At 31.6% G+C, this 20,792-nt stretch overlaps 1 long non-coding RNA gene across 1 annotated transcript; it reads right to left on the bottom strand.

Moving 5' to 3' along the window:
- Positions 1-8,902: 8,902 nt before the first annotated feature.
- On the bottom strand, positions 8,903-12,519 carry LOC143059582 (uncharacterized). The gene is made up of 3 exons (XR_012973523.1): positions 12,397-12,519; positions 10,908-11,043; positions 8,903-9,987 (listed from the first exon to the last, which is right to left on the bottom strand). It is a non-coding gene; the product is annotated as an uncharacterized LOC143059582 (long non-coding RNA).
- Positions 12,520-20,792: the final 8,273 nt, after the last annotated feature.

Consider the following 20,792-nt stretch of genomic DNA (forward strand, 5'->3'; position numbering starts at 1 on the left):
ATGGACTAGCACAAGGTAACTCTTGGAATGACTGGTTCCTTAAATGGAGGATAACAGTCAGAACTAGCTCCAGTCAATACACAGACAGGAAATAGCTCTTTTTGGCCATTTATAGAGGAAACAAATCCCATGTAATAACATAAATAGTTTTTTTTCCATCTTCAAATGATAAAAAAGCAATTATTTAAAACCCCAGGGGTGGTTCAAGCCATTTCTAAAGAGAGGGGGCTCCCACCCAGGATAAAAGGCAGGGTTCAAACTAGTTTATGTTCTGATTCAATTGCATCGATCATCAAAAAAATTGTAAGGGTTCCCCAGAACCCAGTGTCTCAACGACTTTTGCTGTTAATCCCAGGCTCAACAAAAATGAGGGGAAAAAAATCAATATAATATCCCTCTAGATATTATCTTTTGATTGTAAGAAGCTTCTGTCCAAGTTTGGTAAAAATCCAGGATAGTTTATAAATCTAATAAATGTTTTAAAAACTTTAACTTCAGATTGTATTTAAGGTTTAGTAAGTCCATTTATAAGTAAAATACGGAAATACAGGAACAAAGTTTTAAATAATTTTCCTTCTAGATAATAGCTTTTGATTGTAAACAAGCTTCTGTCCAAGTTATAAATCTAAAATATTTTAAGAAGTTATTAAAATTCTAAAAACTTTAACCACAGAGTGAATGTATTGTATCCTGGCATTTATAAGTAAAATATGATCGGCAACGACGACGCCGCTGACAGAATGTAAGATGGCTAGGTCTCATTTATTTAAACTAAAGTTGAAGGCTGGACAAAAAGTATTAATGGTATTTTACATTTACAGTTCTGCAAAATGCATAGTATTTTTTTTATTTAAATTGTCTATAAAAGATTCACTTATGATAATTCTTATAACAATACTTCAGGGATTGTTGGAGTAATTAAATTTTATTGGCATGTTTTAATTTCTATGGCACCTTCATCAGAATAAAAATAAAAGAGTACAAAATGGTGAAGTGATAATTTGCACTTCACAATGTCAACAGGAGGAAAAATAATAAATAAAAAATAAAAGAATGTAATAATGGGAGGAAAGTTTAAAAAGAATGTTAAATAAAATTTGTTGAATAGTGTTTAATCAAATTTTACAGAGGTACATGCTTCCAATTGGCTTCGCTCAGAGTTACTGCCTCTAATTGGGACCACTCTGTCGGGGGTACTGCTTCTAATTAGCTTTAGCAGACAGAGGTATATATGTACTGCTTCCAATCAGCTTCGCAACAAGACAGAGGGTATATGCTCCCAATTAGCTTCACCATGAGGTACATGCTTCCAATTGGCTTCGCTCAGACAAACATACTTCTTCCAGTGTTGAAATAGTACGGTAAGCAAGTCTGTACTACATCCAGCATCGTAAATGGTACATAATTGCAAGTCAAATGTCGTCCAAAATTACAAAAACATATTTTATTTAACATTCTTGATCCAGTTAAAGTTCACATCTACCTTCACTCCCTATTTGTAATTTATCCTGATGGTGTCATTGTGAAATGCAAATTAACATTACAGAATTCTGTACTCTCCTTCAGTTTCAATCCTGATGAAGGACCCATAGGAACCAAAATATGTCTATCTTATTGATTCACTGTAGCAATCCCTAGTCTTTTTCTTATCTTTTGATTGAAAGAAGCATCTGTTCAAGTTTGGTAAAAATCCAGAATAGTTTATGAATCTAATAAATTTAAAAAAAAACTTTAACAGCAGACTGTATGTAATGTTAACTTGAAGAAAAACTAAGTCCATATATAAGTGAAAAACAGAAAAAATGGAATTTAATTTTTACAAAATTTACTTCTGGATACTATCTTATGATCACAAACAAGATTTTGTCCAAACTTGGTACAAATCCAGGAGAATTTAATTAAGTTATTAAAAATCTTTAAACTTTATAACCAGAGTGAATGTAATGTTTCTCAGGAGAAAAACTAAGTCCATATATAAGTGATAAACAGAAAAAATGGAATTTTATTTTTACAAAATTTACTTCTGGATACTATCTTATGATCATAAACAAGATTTTGTCCAAACTTGGTACAAATCCAGGAGAATTTAATTAAGTTATTAAAATTTCAAACTTTAACCACAGAGTGAATATGCTGACGCTGCCGACAACGGAATGTAGGATCGCTATGTCTCATTTTTTCAACTAAAGTCAAAGGCTTATATACAACATTTGAGGCTTCATGATGAAACATGATTTCAAGTATGTTGCAAGCAAAACGTGAATACTGTGGATTCATTATTATTGAAAGTTTTTTATTTTTTATTCATGTGAACCACAAATTTTAGTTTTTCACAAGATTATTTTTTGGGGATTTGTATGGAGAATTTGTAAAATGTCTGAATGAAAGCATATTATTGGGGATTAGAGTTGTAAAATTAACCCAAGAATGAGATATCCGCCGCAAAACAGATTTTACTACTATATAACACTAGGGATGATTATTTAAATAACTCTGGGAAATGATGATAGTTTTAGATAACTCGGAATGAAGTTTGTTTTTTGTTGGGTTTTTTAGGGGGGGGGGGAGTGTAACCCCAGGTTTGAAATGATTTAATTAATTGTTCCTCCCATTTGGTTAAAGATTTAAGTGATTTTTATAGATAAAAGATGCATCCAATTAGATTATAATTTTGAAATGTTACTTTTACTTCACTATTACAAGTGCTTTAAAGAAACAGATACCCTGAAATAATTTTGTTGACACTCAAGTAAATAACATTTTGGGACATTTTTCACAATACTGTATTTGAATTCAACCTAAGATACAAATATATATTTAATTTTTGGGTTTCCAATACATCATAATATGTCAAATACAATTTAGAATTTGATTTAAGACATTTAATTGCTTTTGACATTGTTTCGAAAATTATACATTTTTTTTTACAGATTTAAAGTTTAAATAGCTTTAAGCTCCAAATCATATTTTTTTCAAATATTTAAATGACCAAACAAATATCAAATACTTTCATTTCAGAATTACATATAAAGATTCCCTTGAAAGCAGAACACCATATCCTGAACACTTGAAAACCATAACACCATTCAAAGAACCAATGAAAAAACAAAAGAAACAACCAGCCCCTACTGCAAGCTACACCAAAAAGAAACTGTTAGTAAGAGACGCAGCGCTCCAAGTTCAATGTATTTCTGAAATGATAATTTGATATTTGTTTTGTCTTCAAAAACAACTTTCAAAGATGAACATTAATGTTCAGCAATGAAATTTTAAATGCAGATGACTGACCTAAATTTAGTTTCAAGTACAAATGTACTATGTTATTCTCCAATTGGACAATCAAGATGTATTGAAAACAGTAAAAATATTGGGGAAATTGTTTAATTACAAATCTGAAATTTCAGTTTCATCTTTTTTAACTAGTGTACCACAAAAAAACTGCATGAATATTTTGGCCAACCCAATTTCAACCACCCAAAAGCACTGACAATGCAAACAAGACAATGTTTTAAAATGTTTTATTAATATCTATTGATCATTGGACCCACAGACCTTAAATGTTTTACAACTTAATAAACCTCATCCAAAGTTATTTCAACTATCACCATTTCTACATGGATCAATTTGACAAAAAATTAAAAAATTTAATAAGTGGGCAATCCACTCTGGGTTAATCTCCAACCTCTTTTTTAGCTTCAAATGTTGTTGCATATTAAAGTATGCCAAATTGAACTACTGAAATTGATGGGCAAATCATTTAACTGCATTCCAGAAGAAAATTTTGTTCAATGGTTAAATAACTGGGGATGCTTTTTGTGTATGTTGTAACCAAATCAAATCAATTTTCTTTCTGCGTTTTCCATTTAATTTCCAGTTTTTATAGTACTTTCTAATTTGTATCTATACATCATATGGCGTTAATATTGATTCACTTATAGGGTCTTTGCATCGGAACTAAACACATTTATTCAAAAACCAGTTGTTGGCATGACACGGGTTTTGTTCTTTTCATATATGTTATGATGGTATGATACTAAACCCCTAACGGGAAGGATTGTGCCTGATGTTCATATGATGAAATCATAATCTTTCAGTCAGTTTAATTGAAGTCTGGAGCTGGCATGTCAGTTAACTGCTAGTAGTCTGTTGTTATTCATGTATTATTGTCATTTTGTTTATTTTCTTTGGTTACATCTTCTGACATCAGACTCAGACTTCTCTTGAACTGAATTTTAATGTGCGTATTGTTATGCGTTTACTTTTCTACATTGGCTAGAGGTATAGGGGGAGGGTTGAGATCTCACAAACATGTTTAACCCCGCCGCATTTTTGCGCCTGTCCCAAGTCAGGAGCCTCTGGCCTTTGTTAGTCTTGTATTATTTTAATTTTAGTTTCTTGTGTACAATTTGGAAATTAGTATGGCGTTCATTATCACTGAACTAGTATATATTTGTTTAGGGGCCAGTTGAAGGACGCCTCTGGGTGCGGGAATTTCTCGCTACATTGAAGACCTGTTGGTGACCTTCTGCTGTTGTTTTTTTCTATGGTCGGGTTGTTCTCTCTTTGGCACATTCCCCATTTCCATTCTCAATTTTATCACTATTGAATGCCCCATTTTTCTGGTAAAAATTCTAACTACATCGTTCTCAGGAAATGCTTACTAAAAATACTGTCATTTACATATGCAAACTGAATATGTTCTAAAAGAAAATACTTTTTGGGAAGTTTTAAATATGAAATGAAAATTATTCAAGAATCCCCCGACAAGAATGTAATAAGTACCACTTGTATTTATATCGGCATATTTATCTAGATATTTTTTTAATTATGAGAATAAAAAAGAAGGTGTTATGTACTTGGCTATTATAAATCAAATGATCATTTGGCTTCTGTAATAAATAAAATGAGGAAAACTTTTATAATTAAAAATGGCTCATCTAATAATCCAGAAACATTGTTAAAAATTTAGATGGTGAATATTTGTGATAATCATAAATGATTTTGTTTTATATATAAATATTAACTAATTTCAGAAATTCAGAATCAAATTCAATCACATTTTCTCCCAATTACAAAATGCTTCTACCATAAAATAGTGGAGGAGGCTTTTTCACCTGGGCAAACTGATTTCAATTCAGATAGCATCACATTTAAGCAGTATATATTAATAATAAAATACCCTAGGTTTAATAATGTACCCCCTCAACTTTCCCAAGAGTAAAATATACATGAATTTTGATCTTTGCATAGTGTACCTGAATTTTACTTCACAAATTTAGAGCAAAATTGCATCACTTAGTTGAAATACCATATCGTATCGAAACCCTCATTTCATACGAGTTACCTCCCCTTTTAATTTAGTTAATTTTTATTTCACTACGCCGTGGCGAATCCAGAACTTTTCATGAGGGGGCCGCTTCAGTCATGCTACAGTGATTCCTTATATAATCTTCCCACAAAAGGGGGGGCAAGGCTCCCTGGATCCACCTATGCTACTGTCATTCAAGATATCAGTGTTTTCATGTATACCCGAGTCATTATTTGTTATTTTACCTTATATTTTCTGTAAAAAAAAGATAAATTATTAAAAAAATTTAACAGTTCAATTGTAAAAATTCATAGAAGCATATCTTAATTTACTCCAAAAAATATAGAAATTTGTTATTTATAATCTTTTTTTTTAACACATTTAATAATTTGGTTATGCAAGAAAAAGGTTTGAACATTTCTTTTTTCATTTGTTGATTAAAGTAAATTAACATTTCCAATTTTTTTTTTCTATTCAATAAATTATTTACCTATTATATTAAGTAAAACATTTTGAAGAAAGAGATGAAAAAACACATAAAAAATTCATGTTGCATTTTGACAATTTTTTATAGAAAAAATGGAGCAAAGAATGAAAAAAAAAAACATTTAACTTAAACAATTAGTAAATAATTTAACATATCAAATACTTGCTACCATTCTGTGGTGACTGAGATCACCCTTTTTTTTTTGTTGGTGCTTGGTGTCTGAGATCATTCCTGGTCTTTGGTAAGGTTGGTGTGTTGTGCCTGAAATCATCCCTGCTCTTTGGAAAGGTTGGTGCTTGGTGCCTGAGATCATCCCTGGCTCTTTAGTTTGGTTGCTGATTGGTGACTGAGAACCTCTCGGGTCTTTGGTTGGGTTGTTGCTGTACAATATTTTGTTATCAGTGTAGACAATTTTCCGTCACTTCTTTTATGTGTTGTCATGTCTTTTTTCACCACATGGGTTTAGATTGGCCCTTTGGTATCTTCCTTTTTTATGTATGATCTTGTTAATCATTATACCTCACTGTTTGAATTTTGAGGATTATATTATGGAAATACCATTAGAGATATGCTATTCCCAGATGTTCCAGGACATGGATACCTTGTTGATTACACTGTGTGTGCTGCTTCATTGAAAAAAGGGGAAAATTAAGATGTCTGGTGTGTTAAATTTTGTGAGGTAGGATATTTCTTGTGTTCCTTCTCAAATTTGTACACCAGTTAATACTTCTAATTGATTTTTTCTGTGTGTTTTATCTCAATGACAAAAATACACAAAAAGACAGAAATAATAAATATTGTATACCTATACATCTTTGTAAGAACTCTGAAATGGATATGAATAAGAAAGATTAGTAATTTGTCACTTTTATACAAAGAAATGGACATACAGAAATTTATATGCCACTTTTCTTCATCTGTTACAACCGAGCCATACTCTGGGGTCGTATGACTGAGGTTGTATCTAAAACAAAAACAAAAATGTAAATTATTAGTGTTGGAGAACGTTGGTGTCACTTCCATCAAATGAGTCCATGACTGAAACATCCTCTTGGCTGCATCTGCAAAAAAAATCTGTAGTGTGTTGGAGAACGTTGGTGTCACTTTCATCAAACGGGCCCTTTAACAAGCTCATGGTAGAGTGATCTTGTTACTATTGTATAGTGCTGCGGAAACTATGCGCTACCCTCCCTGGCCTAGTACAACGGAGTCTATTCAAGGTCTATGACTGTAACATCCCCCTGCTGCAATCTGCAAAAATCAAAATTATAGAATTATAAATCTGTTGGTGAACTCTGAAATGAAACATAAATAAATATACAAAATTACATACGGGCATAAAAGAATAATATCAATTAAACTTTATTTTATTTTCTTTAAAGTAAAATTCAAAATTAAATTATTTTTTTTTTAATCAACTTTTTTTACTTTATTGTGCCATGAAATTTAGCATTGTAACTGCTGTAAAAATACCAAAACTATTGCCATTTGGGCTTAGTTAGTCTGTTTCTTATGTTACCTTTTCTGACATGGGACACAGACTTCTTTTTTAAATGAGTTTTACTGTGTGAATTGCTGTGTGTTTGTTTTTTCTACATTGGCTCCTAGAGGTATAGGTGTGGGTTGTGATCTCTCAAACCTGTTTAACCCACTGTATTTATGCACCTGTCTATAGTTAGAAGCCTCTGGCCTTTGTTAGTCTTGTATGTTTTTTTAATTTTAGTTCATTATATGTTTTTGAGTTTAGTATGACATCCACTTTTACCGAACTGGTACACATTTTTGTGTAGGGCCTGCTGAATCCTGCCTCCTGATGCTGAATTTTCTGGTGGAGTTGAAGAGCCATTAGTGGCCTTTGGCTGTTTTCTGCTCTTTGGTTGGGTTGTTGTCTCTGACATTATTTTCAATTTTGTATAAAATTCATATTTTTTGTTGGAAAAACCAGTCACCAAACCTGTTGTGTGCGGTGGCTCCCTTGTTTCATTTTTTTATTTTGACATTCTGTTCTTTTTATTATCTGACCAAGCTGTGCAACCTTCTACTAAAATGGTACCTATTAAATGTTGCATGCATACAGACCAAAATGAGGTTAAATTATATAGTCTTGGAAAAAAATAATAAATATGCAAAGTTTTTAGCTCATTTTTACAAAATTTAACTAAACAGACTGCTACCCGTTGGTTTTCATGTTTGAATGGTTTTACACTAGTAATTTTGGGGCCCTTTATAGCTTGTTGTTTGGTGTGAGCCAAGGCTCCGTGTTGAAGGACGTTCATTGACCTATAATGGTTTACTTTCATAAATTGTTATTTGGATGGAGAGTTGTCTCATTGGCACTCGACACACCACATCTTCCTATATCTACTTGCTAATTGCAGGTCATTACTTCATTATTCCATTTTAATTTATGTTTATCAAAAATGAAGTGCTGTTATTTATTTTTTTTTTTTTTTTTTTATAGCAAATGCCTCTTTAAGTGATAAATTATCTTAATGTATTTTTTCAAACTTTTAAAAAGTGAATGGAAGCTGAGTAAAATACACAAGATAATTCAGTAATTTTTTTTAACAATTTCAAGCTCCTATGTTTGTAACATATCAAACCTTAAGCTTAGCTTTACAAATTTGATGGATTCTTTAATGTTTTTTTATTGAAAGTGACAAGCTCCTTGTGAAAAAAAGCGTATTCTAGTATTGCACAAACCATAAGCCTTGCTATCAACAGTAAATTTAGTGAAAATATTAAAATCAAATCTTCTTATCATGTAGAAAAAGTTATGCTGCATTTTGTTCAAACTCATTTATACTCTTCAGAAACTAAAAAAAATCAGTCAAAGTCAATCAAATGTTTAGCATTGACAATGCATTGAACATTTCAATAGAACTAACATACATAAGGTCTTTATGACTCAAAAGGTCAAAGCCCATAAAACAACCACCAATGACAAAATGCTTTCCATGTCCTCAACTAAGGCCATTCAACTTCAATAAACATTTTGTTTGTCTAGTCAAAGTCAAAGTGCAGTGCTCTAAAATAGTCTCAACAGAGTAGAAATGAGTAAAAAAAATTTTGTTGAAGATATTTAAACATTTATAAAATGATATTTATTTCAAGATGTAGGACACACATTGGACATTTTAGTGTGCTGATTTGGGTCTCCATGCTGTGGTATTTTGTTAGAAGAATGGCATCCTACATCTTGGCCTTGGAATTTATTTTGGAAAATGTAAAAAAAAACTTTTGTTGATGAAAGCATGGCAAAAGGCAATTTGATGTAAACAATTTCTGTATTTCAATTATAGATATGAGGGTAGATAGGACCTTTATCGGGACTCTGGGATTGGGTGTTTTTAAGCTTGGGATTTTTGGATTGACCCTTTCAAGATCCGGGAATTCTTTTTTCGAATTTCCAGATGTCGAGATTTAAATTTATTTAAATTCGGGACTAGCTCAGGATTTCAAGTTTTTAAGCCCAGGATTTCAGGATAAGATTTCAGAATTATGATCCTTGTGGTCACAGTTATCTCCCATTGATTAAAAGTAAGCTTCATCAAAACAACTCCATTCACTTGTTAAATTTAGAAAAATGACCAGAGCAACTGAATTAATTTTAAAGACCATTGAGGTAGTGGCCATTTTCCTTAATAATAAGAGTGACATTTTTCTCTTGCGGGGGAGTCAAGATTTCCAAATATTTTGTTGTTTGTTAATTGCATCTGGCAATTTTTTTTTTTAAAGAACAAATTAGTTTATTCAAAATTTTAAAAGTTTTCTGTATGAAATTTTGTAGTTTGGTTAGACATTGCACAAAAAGGGTGGACTTTATATAAAAAAAATTCACCCTGCAACATGCTCATGTGCTTAGGTCAGATATTGGTGTGTTTGTAAGTAATTTGTTAGTCTGTTCATTTGATTGACATCAGTCTATAGTTGAAGACCTGTAGATGTCTTTGGTTATTTATTTTCATTGGGTAGCTGCCTTGTTGATTTATACCCTACATCCCCCTTTTTTCATAATGATGCATAATATCTAACCAACAAAAAGAATACTCACCAAGTTTGATTATAGATGAGGTTCTTACCATAATATTTGGTAACCCCAGATATACTTAACAGCTGTCTTACTGTTCACATTGCTTACTCTTCAAGGTCATCAATCTCTCTTCTGCTCTCTGCTCAGTTGTTGGCTCCTCTAAAATATCATTTCTTTTTAATAAATATGAAAGAATGGAACTTAAAACTCTATTATTTATCATTCTTTATAAATCTTGGTTGGTTGGCCGGGTCACCGGACACATGTTTAAAACTAGATACCCCAATGATGATTGTGGTCAAGTTTGGTTTAATTTGGCCCAGTATTTTCAGAGGAGAAGATTTTTTGTAAGAGTTAACGACGACAGACTACAGACGACAACGACGGACGCCAAGTGATGAGAAAAGCTAACTTGGCCCTTCAGACCAGGTGAGCTAAAAAAGAGTACTTAACTTATATTACCTTATTATAACTTATAATGATAAATTTCATTGATAAAATGTATGTCTGTATAAATGACTTGTATAACAATAGCAACAAAAAGTATATTTTCATACATTTAATTTTTTTTTTAAACTTTTTTTAACTTTTGAGTGAAAATGATAAATTTTGTGCAAATTGATTATGTATGAGATGAAGAACAGCAATAAAAGCACTGTTCCTTTCTTTTGTTCGTTTATTTATGCTGTCTATGTACTGATTTTGTGTTCTGAATGGATATGATAATTCCTGTGTGCATATTATTTGTTTACCTATTAAACTGTAGCACTAGGTCTATCAAAGATGAATACCGCTGTATACTTTAATGTCCAAATCATAATAATAGTCAAATCTGAGAAAAGTTTATCAAAAAGAATTTTTGGAGATATCCATCATCAAAAAACTAATCCAGAAGCTTTCGGTCTCAAACATTTATGAATTTTTTTTTTAGGTATATTTAGTCAAGATCACCACCAAAACTTACAATCTAATTGCTAATATACATATAGTACAATATATTATCAGATAAACCTGCTAGTAATCCGGATGGTAAAAAAAATAAAATTGATTAAGTTTTGTAATAAACTATTTGACTATACCTGCATTCACTTGGTCTACTGTATCAAGGGAAAATCAACATGTTTGTGAAATGAAGTTGATATACTGTCTTGCTTTCCTAGATGCATCTGAATACCAATTTAGATTTTAGATGACTAAGTTTGTAGTGTCAAAGTACTGAAAAGAAACATTTAATATTAAAATTATTCCAGAAAATGTGTTGCAAACAAAAAAGTATGTGTGTTTATTGTACCCCTACCTTCCCTAAAGTTTTGTTGGGAAATTTTTTGATTTAGCAATGTTGCTCCCATATACTCAATACTTTTGAGTCTATTGACCCTACAATACAAGGTTTTCAACATAGACGTTTTCAGTAAGTTTTGCCAACCAGTTCAAAAACTTTACCCAAATTTGATTGGTTAAACTGTTATTTGTTCCCTAGACAGATACATGAATGTGAGCTCTATTCTTCTTGTAATATTTGCCACTGGACATTATGCAACCAACAATCAATCATGAATCTTAAATGGTTAAAGTAAAAGCTCTATGCTGTAACTCAAGTAAAACTTGTATATATAGACATGCACAGACATTAAGAAGATGTTTTACATCTCTAGTAGTAAATCAAACAAAACAGATCACATTAAAGAAATTTATGATAAATAAATGATACCTTAAATCTTTTATAACTTTGAACTCATTTGATGTCCCCAAACATTTTAAGGAAAAACACAGGGGTTTGTCCAAGTAAAGATCAATTTAAACTAATATGAAGCCCAATTCAAACCTGTTGATCACATGATAATGTATTCACTTCACACTTGAGTAACCAGCCGTGTAGCCAAATATTTTCACCTGACAAAAGTATTGCAAAAAAATATGTAACTGAATTTTGCTCAGATAAAAAAAGAAGGAAATTCTTTTTAACTTCTTAAAGAACAGTAAAATCTGAAGCATGAGGCTCAAAGCACCTGCATTCAAATTTTTAAGTTTGACCACGAAAACTGATAAACTAAAAAGTGGACCAAGGACAGATGTGAAGAATCAAGTTCTTCTACCTTTTGAAATATAGCTTAATCATATATACACTTCAACCCCAGACTGCATCTTCATGCTAACTGTAAAAAAAAATTATAAGTCCATTTATCAGTAAAATACGAAAAAAAGAAAAAGAAAAATTTTCAAAACTTTGCTATCGATAGTTGAGCAAAACATATGCTATATATATCTATATTAATGAATATTCAGTTGGTGTGACTTTCACAAACATCAATATATTTGCTATTGCAAACTTGACAAATCATGACTGCATCAACCCAGTCTAGTTTATTGTTGGTTGCTTAACGTCCAGTCGCAAATATTTCATGCATATTTCGAACGATAAATGAACACGAGCCAGCTTCTCAAATTTCTTCAGATGGTCTTCTGTTTTCATATCCAAAATTTTTGAGAAAAAATTTTGAAAGCGGTGTTCTGAATGATCCATATAATGAAAATAATTTGGAAGCATATCAAGGGGTGAATATTTACCTTGGGTTTATGTGGCTTCACGAACAGTTTCAAAGTTTACATCGTAAATCTTTTGCTTCTGTAAATTGTGTCCATCTTGTTCGTTTGAAGACAAAGTGCTATTTGAAACACTTTGGCGGGAAGTTTTCCAATGGTCAAAAATGAAGGGTCTTAAAACTTAAACCAATGAGAAATAACAAAACAAGACACACCCTCGGTATTAAAACTACTCATAAAATTTGTTTGACCACAGCCTTGTTGAACAATAAACTTAAGATCTCAAATCGAGCATAAAAAGGTCTGATAATATATTTGATATAAAAAATGACATGTAAAGATCTTTTTAATATATTCTTCAGCAATGGAAAACTAACAGAGTTTCCCTTTAATCATGGATACTGGGTTTCAGGCAGATGTTTAATAAGTGATTTATTAGACTTTAATTAAGAAGAGTATTAATTTTTTTAAACTTTAACTTTAACCACAGAGTGAATATAATGTTAACTGGCAGAAAAAGTAAGCCCATTTATAATTAAAATACGGATAAACATGATTTTTTTTTTACAAAATTTACTTCTGGATACTATTTTCTGAACATATAAAACAAGTTTCTGTCCAAGCCGTTTGTGGTAGAAATCAAGGATATTTCAAGAAATTAAAATTAAAAAAATATAACAATAACCACAGATTGAATGTTACTGGCAGAAAAAAAAAACTAAGTCTATTCATAAGTAAAATACGGATAATCAGGATTTTTTTTTTTACAAAATATTTTAAGAAGTTATTAAAATTTAAAAAACTTTAACCACAGAGTGAATGTATTGTATCCTGGCATTTATAAGTAATATATGGAAAAATTAATTCGTTTTATTTACAAAATTTACTTCTAGATACTATCTTATGAGCATAAACATGCTTCTGTCCAAGTGTGGTAGAAATCCATGATAGTTTAGAAATTTATTAAAATTTCAAAAACCCCGTAAAAACCGTTCAGTTAACCACAGAGTGAATATTTGTAGACGCCACCGCCGACGACAGAATGTAGGATCGCTATGTCTCGCTTTTGCGACAAAACTCGCATGTTCGACAAAAATCGTCGTTGACGCACATATTTTGATTTTCGAAACAAATAATATGTACTCGTTTAACCAGAGACATATATACATATATATGTCTCTGGTTTAACACATGACATTGGTAGAATCTCTATGTCCGTACTGTGCTATATGTCTCTGGTTTAACACATGACATTGGTAGAATCTCTATGTCCGTACTGTGCTATAATTTGGATAATGCATATGTGACATGTCTTCAAGAAAAGAAATTGGAGGAGAAATTTGTGGGTTTTTTGGGTTGTTTTTTTGTTGTTTTTTTTTTTTGGGGGGGGGGGGGGGGGGGGGGTTCTGTTTACGTAATATTGCAAATTTAGGTACATCGCTCCTCGGTTCATCTTCATCTATACATGTATAAGTGTATAATTGATGGAAAGAAAGGCAATTAATCTATACTCAATAACCTTTTCAGTTATGATTTTTCATACACCGATTTAAAAGTACACTAAACGGAACCAAAACTGTAGGATATGTAGGTTATATGTCAATAAGACAGCAATCGAACGACAAAATAAGCTCAGGACATCTACAGGACAACAAAATGTAGTTTTCGACAATAGATAGGTGTCTTCACAATATGTCAATTTCTAAATCGTCACTAATTTATATAAAAATTGTTAACAAATTTAACAGAAACGATAAAAAAAATCTAGCATTAAATCGCAATTGTACAAATAATTTAACAATTAAAACATTGAAACATAAAAATTTCAGAAAAAAATTACTTGGGACCTATTGAAAATTTAAAAATAGACTTCAAGAAATGAGAAATTATGATACATGCATTGTGAAAGCCTGCAAAAATAGTTAAAAACAACAATAATCCATGTATTAAATCTTAAGAAGTGAAAAAAAAACTTAAAAAATAAAAACAAACATTAGAAAACCAATAAGGTCTTTCCTCACGTAGGAAAAAAATCTGAATGAGGTTACTTGCAGCCATATTCGTATATATAAAACATCAATATACGCTTATATGACAGTAATATACGCGTATATGTATCTGGTTATACCAAGGAATTGTATATTTAAATATACAATTCCTTGGTTATACATACGCGTATAATATAATCCCGCAAATGACATGAACGGCCACTCATAGTCGTCACCATTCTGTGAAATAGATATATATACTTGATTTGTATATGGTTGTTGGAAACCTAGTTCAGTACGTATGAATACGTGATGGTGTTCGTTGAATTTCGAAGGGATGATTCCAACTTTACCACTAAGTATTCTTGTACAGTTACTTAAAACTATCGGAATACGTCTTATGGGAGTTATTGACCTGAAACGTATTTCACCATCCCCCATTTGTGCCGAAATATTGTCTTGAAGAAACAGAAACTTTGCATAGCAACAATAATCAGCAGGACACAATCTACAAATAAGTCCACATATCAGTCTATTTCTTCTAAACAGTGTTATATCTGCGAAAATTCGAATACATGGCATGCTTTATATATAAAGTATTACAATATTACTGAATGTGCGTTCCTGTAACGACCAACGCTATTTTTTGGCAAAACAAATAGTGTTCATTATGGTAAGATTTAGGAAAATGTTAAGTTATAAAAATTTATAGGTTTTAAAGTATAAGATAATATGAAATTTCCTTTGTGTAAATTATGCTGACAAAAGTACATAGATAGACCATATCAAAATCGAATTATTGCAGCACCCACACCACATATAAAAATCATGGCAACGGCTTCTGGCAAATGTCTTGCAAGATGTCCAATGTCGGATTTCGCCGCTTTTTACAAATAAACTGTCGTTTGCGACGTTATTTATTGAAAATTTAGATTTGTTGCATGCTAAATAGTGCTATTCCGTAGTTTTACTTTAACTCTACAAAACAGCTACATACTTTTTGATGATTTGTGTAGTCAAAACGACTTCCTTTTCAAAGAAATGTTTGTCCACTGCATGGACGATTTTCATACGTTTTCAACGTTGTCGATTCGGGACGCTATTTATGGTGCGTCATTTGTATACATTTATGAATTTTCTATATAGTCAGATACTATATATCAACAAGACCACAAAATAAGATTCATATGTATAGAACATTAAAGTGAAAATACAAGAGTGCACACGCTGAAATGTCTCGCCTTCTATACTAATCATTGATATTATGTTAATAGTCCTAAGTATAAAGCTAAGCTTTATTACAACTGTCACATAAACTTAACATTAACCAAGATAACTAAAAAAAGACCAATGAACCTTGAAAATGAGGTCAAGGTCAGATGAAACATGGCAGGCAGACATGTACAGCTAACAATGCTTCTATATACAACATATATAGTTGACCCATTACTTATAGTTTAAGAAAAATAGACAAAAACACAAAAACTTAACACTGTGCAATGAACCGTGAAAATGAGGTCACAGTCAAATAAAACCTGCGTGACTGACATAAAGATCATAAAATATTTCCATACACCAAATATAGTTGACCTATGGCATATAGTATTAGATAAAAAGACCAAAACTCAAAAACTTAACTTTGACCACTGAACCATGAAAATGAGGTCAGGGTTACTGGAAATCTGTCCGATAGACATGTACACCTTACAATCATTCCATACACCAAATATAGTAGACCTATTGCATATAGTATGAGAAAAACAGACCAAAACACAAAAATTTAACTATAACCACTGAACCATGAAAATGAGGTCAAGGTCAGATGACACCTGCCAGTTGGACATGTACACCTTACAGTCCTTCCATACATCGAATATACTAGCCCTATTGTTTATAGTACCTGAGATGTGGACTTGACCACCAAAACTTTACCTTGTTCACTGATCCATGAAATGAGGTCGAGGTCAAGTGAAAACTGTCTGACAGACATGAGGACCTTGCAAGGTACGCACATATCAAATATAGTTATCCTATTACTTATAATAAGAGAGAATTCAACATTACAAAAAAATTGAACTTTTTTTTCAAGTGGTCACTGAACCATGAAAATGAGGTCAAGGACATTGGACATGTGACTGACGGAAACTTCGTAACATGGAGCATCTATATACAAAGTATGAAGCATCCAGGTCTTCCACCTTCTAAAATATAAAGCTTTTAAAAAGTGAGCTAACGCCGCCGCCGCCGCCGGATCACTATCCCTATGTCGAGCTTTTTGCAACAAAAGTTGCAGGCTCGACAAAAATGATACTACTGATGTTTACGTGGTGTGCGAATATGTTGAAGTTGTGTTACTTAGGTTCTTTGATATTTCAATTTAACAAATTTGTCATCAACGTTCAGATTTGAATTATTATATCACTACTTAACTTTTTAATAATTAAACAAATATAGAATCGTATTCTAATTATATTTTTTTTTATTTCCCGTTACTTATGCCCCTTTAATTAACTGAAAAAAAACTTGTTTAGAATAAGTTGATGATTTAAAATTTCGAAATATAACACATTTGGTGAATTATTTATTTGAACATTTATGCTCAAAATTATAAGATTTGAACGATAAAAATCGTATCTGAAACCGAGTCTCGTCATATTTGCTCTGAAAAGGTAAGCAATCACATTTAAACTGTTAATGTATGACACGGTTATTATACGACCGCAATTTTTTTTTTAGGTTCGTATAATTCTATGATTTCGTCGTCGGCGTCGTTGTCGTTGTCGTACTGTGTCTGCGTCGTCGTACTCGTTGTCGTAAATTATAATAATAATAATAATAATAATAATAATAATAATAATAATAATAATAATAATAATAAATTCTTTATTTAAAGAGGGTAACTCAATTAGAAATAGTCTAATTTTCATTGAGGCCCTCAAACAAAATACATGCATACAGTTAACATTCATACATTAAATTACAATATTATTACTAGTATATACACAATTCAATCATTGAAATATACAAAGGGTAATAAATGACAATATTTGATATAGTTTTGTTAGAGGAAAACAAATTATTTGACTTGCATATAATTTTCAAGAAAATGATTATAACTATGTTTCTTGAATAATTCCACATTAGGACATTTTTTTTTATTTCGAGTGGTAAATTATTCCATACTTTGGTTGCAGAATAATGAAAAGATTTTTTATAAAAATTTGTATTTGGTCTTGGAACAAAAAGATCATTATTAGAGACAGATCGTAAGTTTTTACGTTGCACATCATCAATATTTAGTATTGCTAAGTAATCAGGTGTTAGTCCATTTACAATTTTATACATTAGAATTGATTGTTGGTATTTTATTCTTTTGGTAAAAGATAGCCATTTTAAAGAAGAAAACATGAAATTAGATGGAATCGAAATATCGCATTCCAGTATAATTCTTGCTACTCTTTTTTGAAGTTTTATGATTCTATCTGAATCTTTTTGAATAAATTTCCCCAAACTGAACTACAATAGTCTATATATGGTAGAATATATGCATTATAAAATAGTTGCCTTGTGTGTATTGGCAAATATACTTTAATTTTATATAAAAGTGATACTTTAGATGAAATAATTTTACATATACGATCAACATGATCTTCCCAGCTTAAATTTTCATCAATATCAATTCCAAGTAATTTGAAAGAATGGACATGCTCAATACATGTTTCGTTGACGGTAATACATAATTCTGATAGTTGTTTAAGTTTTTGTTTTGAACCCAATTTCATACACTTAGTTTTTTGTGCATTGATTTTCATACTGTTATTGTTACACCAAGATTGTATAGCATTTAAATCATTTTGCAATATGCTGTTTATTTTTTCAATGTTTTTATTATGAAAATGCAATGTTGAATCATCAGCATATAAATCCATATTGGATTGTTTAACATGAAGTGGTAAATCATTTATATATATTAAAAATAACAGCGGGAGACATATTTGTTTTCTAGAAAATAACTTTAGTTTAAGTGACAGGATCTCTATGAAATTTTACAAGAAGGTGCAATACCACAAAAAGGAGGTTGGGATTGATTTTGGGAGTAATGGTACCAACAGTTTCGGAATTAGGGGCGAAAAAGGTGCCAAAAACAAGCATTTTTGTAGTTTCCGAACAATAACATGTGTGTCAATCGGTATGGATCTCCCAACCCCATCCTCACCCCAAAGCACCCCCTTTGGATCCTCCTATGTTTAACCATTAAAACCATAATGTTAAGTATGTAATTGACGTAGATATGCGTACATGTTTATCAGGTGACAGTGTTAGTTAAGTTGATAACAGCTTTTATACGAGATAATGTTCACAGATACGAGTTATCTCCCGTATCTTGATGAGCTATTTTGAATTTCCGCCTTCAAAACAAACAATAATAATGCACATGTAAACGTAGATGTACAAAATGTAAACACAGATATATATGTGGAGTTGTTCTGTAATTCGCAATTATCTGACTTAGGAATAGGTGTAAAATTCCAAAAAGGTAAGCCGGATTATCTTAAATATAGAGATTATCCTTTTTAGCAAGTCAAATTAATTTAGTTTTTGTTTGATGTTATTGTTTTGCATTACATAGGGTTGTATGTATTTTTTTTATGAAATTTGATTATTCGTTTAAATGATACTATTCCATGGCTTTATTCTTCAGGTCACAGTTGTGGGGTGTGGTCGTCAGTTTGCAAAATAAAATTCTCTCAAACGGTTGTAAGGGCCGCCTTAAACTTGCAGTTAGGTGAAATTTGTTTTACTCCATGTTAAAGACCAGATGCCATTTTTGAGATGAAAAACAACAATAAAATAGCTGTCCTTTACTTTTTGCTGTGCATGTTCTGATAGTGTGTCATAGATCGATACCCCATACAGGGGTGGATAAAATGGATCATGCCGTATATAAAAGGGGTTCCTAACCAAGGATAAAGTGGAGGGTTCCTACCCCATCCCAGGATAAAGTTGAGGGGTTCCTACCCCAGCACAGGATAAAGAAAGGGGTTCCAACTATAAGTCCCCATTCAAATACATTGATCATAAAAAAGGGGGGTTCTAACCCCGCGAACTCCCCCTCCTGTATCCGCCACTACCATATTGTTCCTTTTCTATTTTTATACACCTTGCCTCTGTTCAGTAATCCTAACGTTGCGCTACTTCGTTGTATCACTAGAGTATTCTATATTCAGTGGAATGTTAACTAGAATACAATTCTTACTTTCTTTTCAACTGTAGAAAACTAAGTGTTGCAACTTCAAGTAACAAACGGGTGCCAAGATTGAAAGGGTGGAAGAAAATGGGTCGAAAACGTCGTACTTTATTTGGCCTTTTTAACTTTTTTTATTCGAGCGTCATAGATGCATCGTTTGAAGAGCAAACACGCGTCTAGCGTACAAAATTTTATGACTCGTATCTCTGATAATGTTTTTTGTAAATGAGTGTAGAAAATTGAAAATGGAAAACAGAGAAAGAAAGATTGTTAAAAGGAAAAACAGAAATATACCCCTGTTCGCTAACTGTCACTTAGTTGTTTTTTTTTTTTGATAGTAGGAAATATGTCCGTCAGTACAAAGTATAAGGAGGAAGCCAAAGTAATAAACATACTAACGATATCTCTAATTTCCCATGATAACATTCCAACGTTGTCAATGATACAAATGTCATACTTAAAGTCATCACTGAGCCTCACATAATCCAGGAAAACATTTTAACCTGAGCTAAGCTTTTTCAATTTCCTTTTTATTGCTCAATTTATTTCGAGAATAGTTGTTAATACCTGCATTGGCGTTTTTTATACCTTTTTGTCCTTTACCGTTTATAGTTCTTCATCCTTTTAATAAGCTTTGGATTTTCAAGTATCTTGGCCTCGAACATCACCGAAGAGATATTGATTGTTGAAACGCGCATCTGGTGCTGAAAAATGTGTACCGTTTTATGTTATTGATAAAGTTCTAAACTATATGATATTGTATCGTTTTAGGATATAAGTAACTAGTTTCTTACTTTGGCTATTATTATTCAAATAAGTTAGCTGGCAAAAATGTAAGTTATTCTCAATTATATACATCAATTACATAGATAAAAAAGACTCTGTTCGTGTCTTAAAGTACTATCAAAACAAAAAACTTTTCAATTTGCAAGTATGATATCACTCAAACAGCTGACGAAACAAAATAAGTTATCCTTTCCAATAGTACCACAGTACTGAAACAAAAATAAGATCAGCTTTTCTATATACGATACTCTTAAAACATGGTTCAGCTTGAGTACACACTACAGTAGTCAACCTAATAGTTACTGTACTATGCCTCGGAGTCACACACCGTGTCGTCTAGATGTAAACGTCACCTGTAAAGATTATTAATATTTACCTCATACCTTTATCATCATGTA

This window comes from Mytilus galloprovincialis, chromosome 14, assembly GCF_965363235.1.
Source record: "Mytilus galloprovincialis chromosome 14, xbMytGall1.hap1.1, whole genome shotgun sequence".
NCBI lineage: Eukaryota > Metazoa > Mollusca > Bivalvia > Mytilida > Mytilidae > Mytilus > Mytilus galloprovincialis.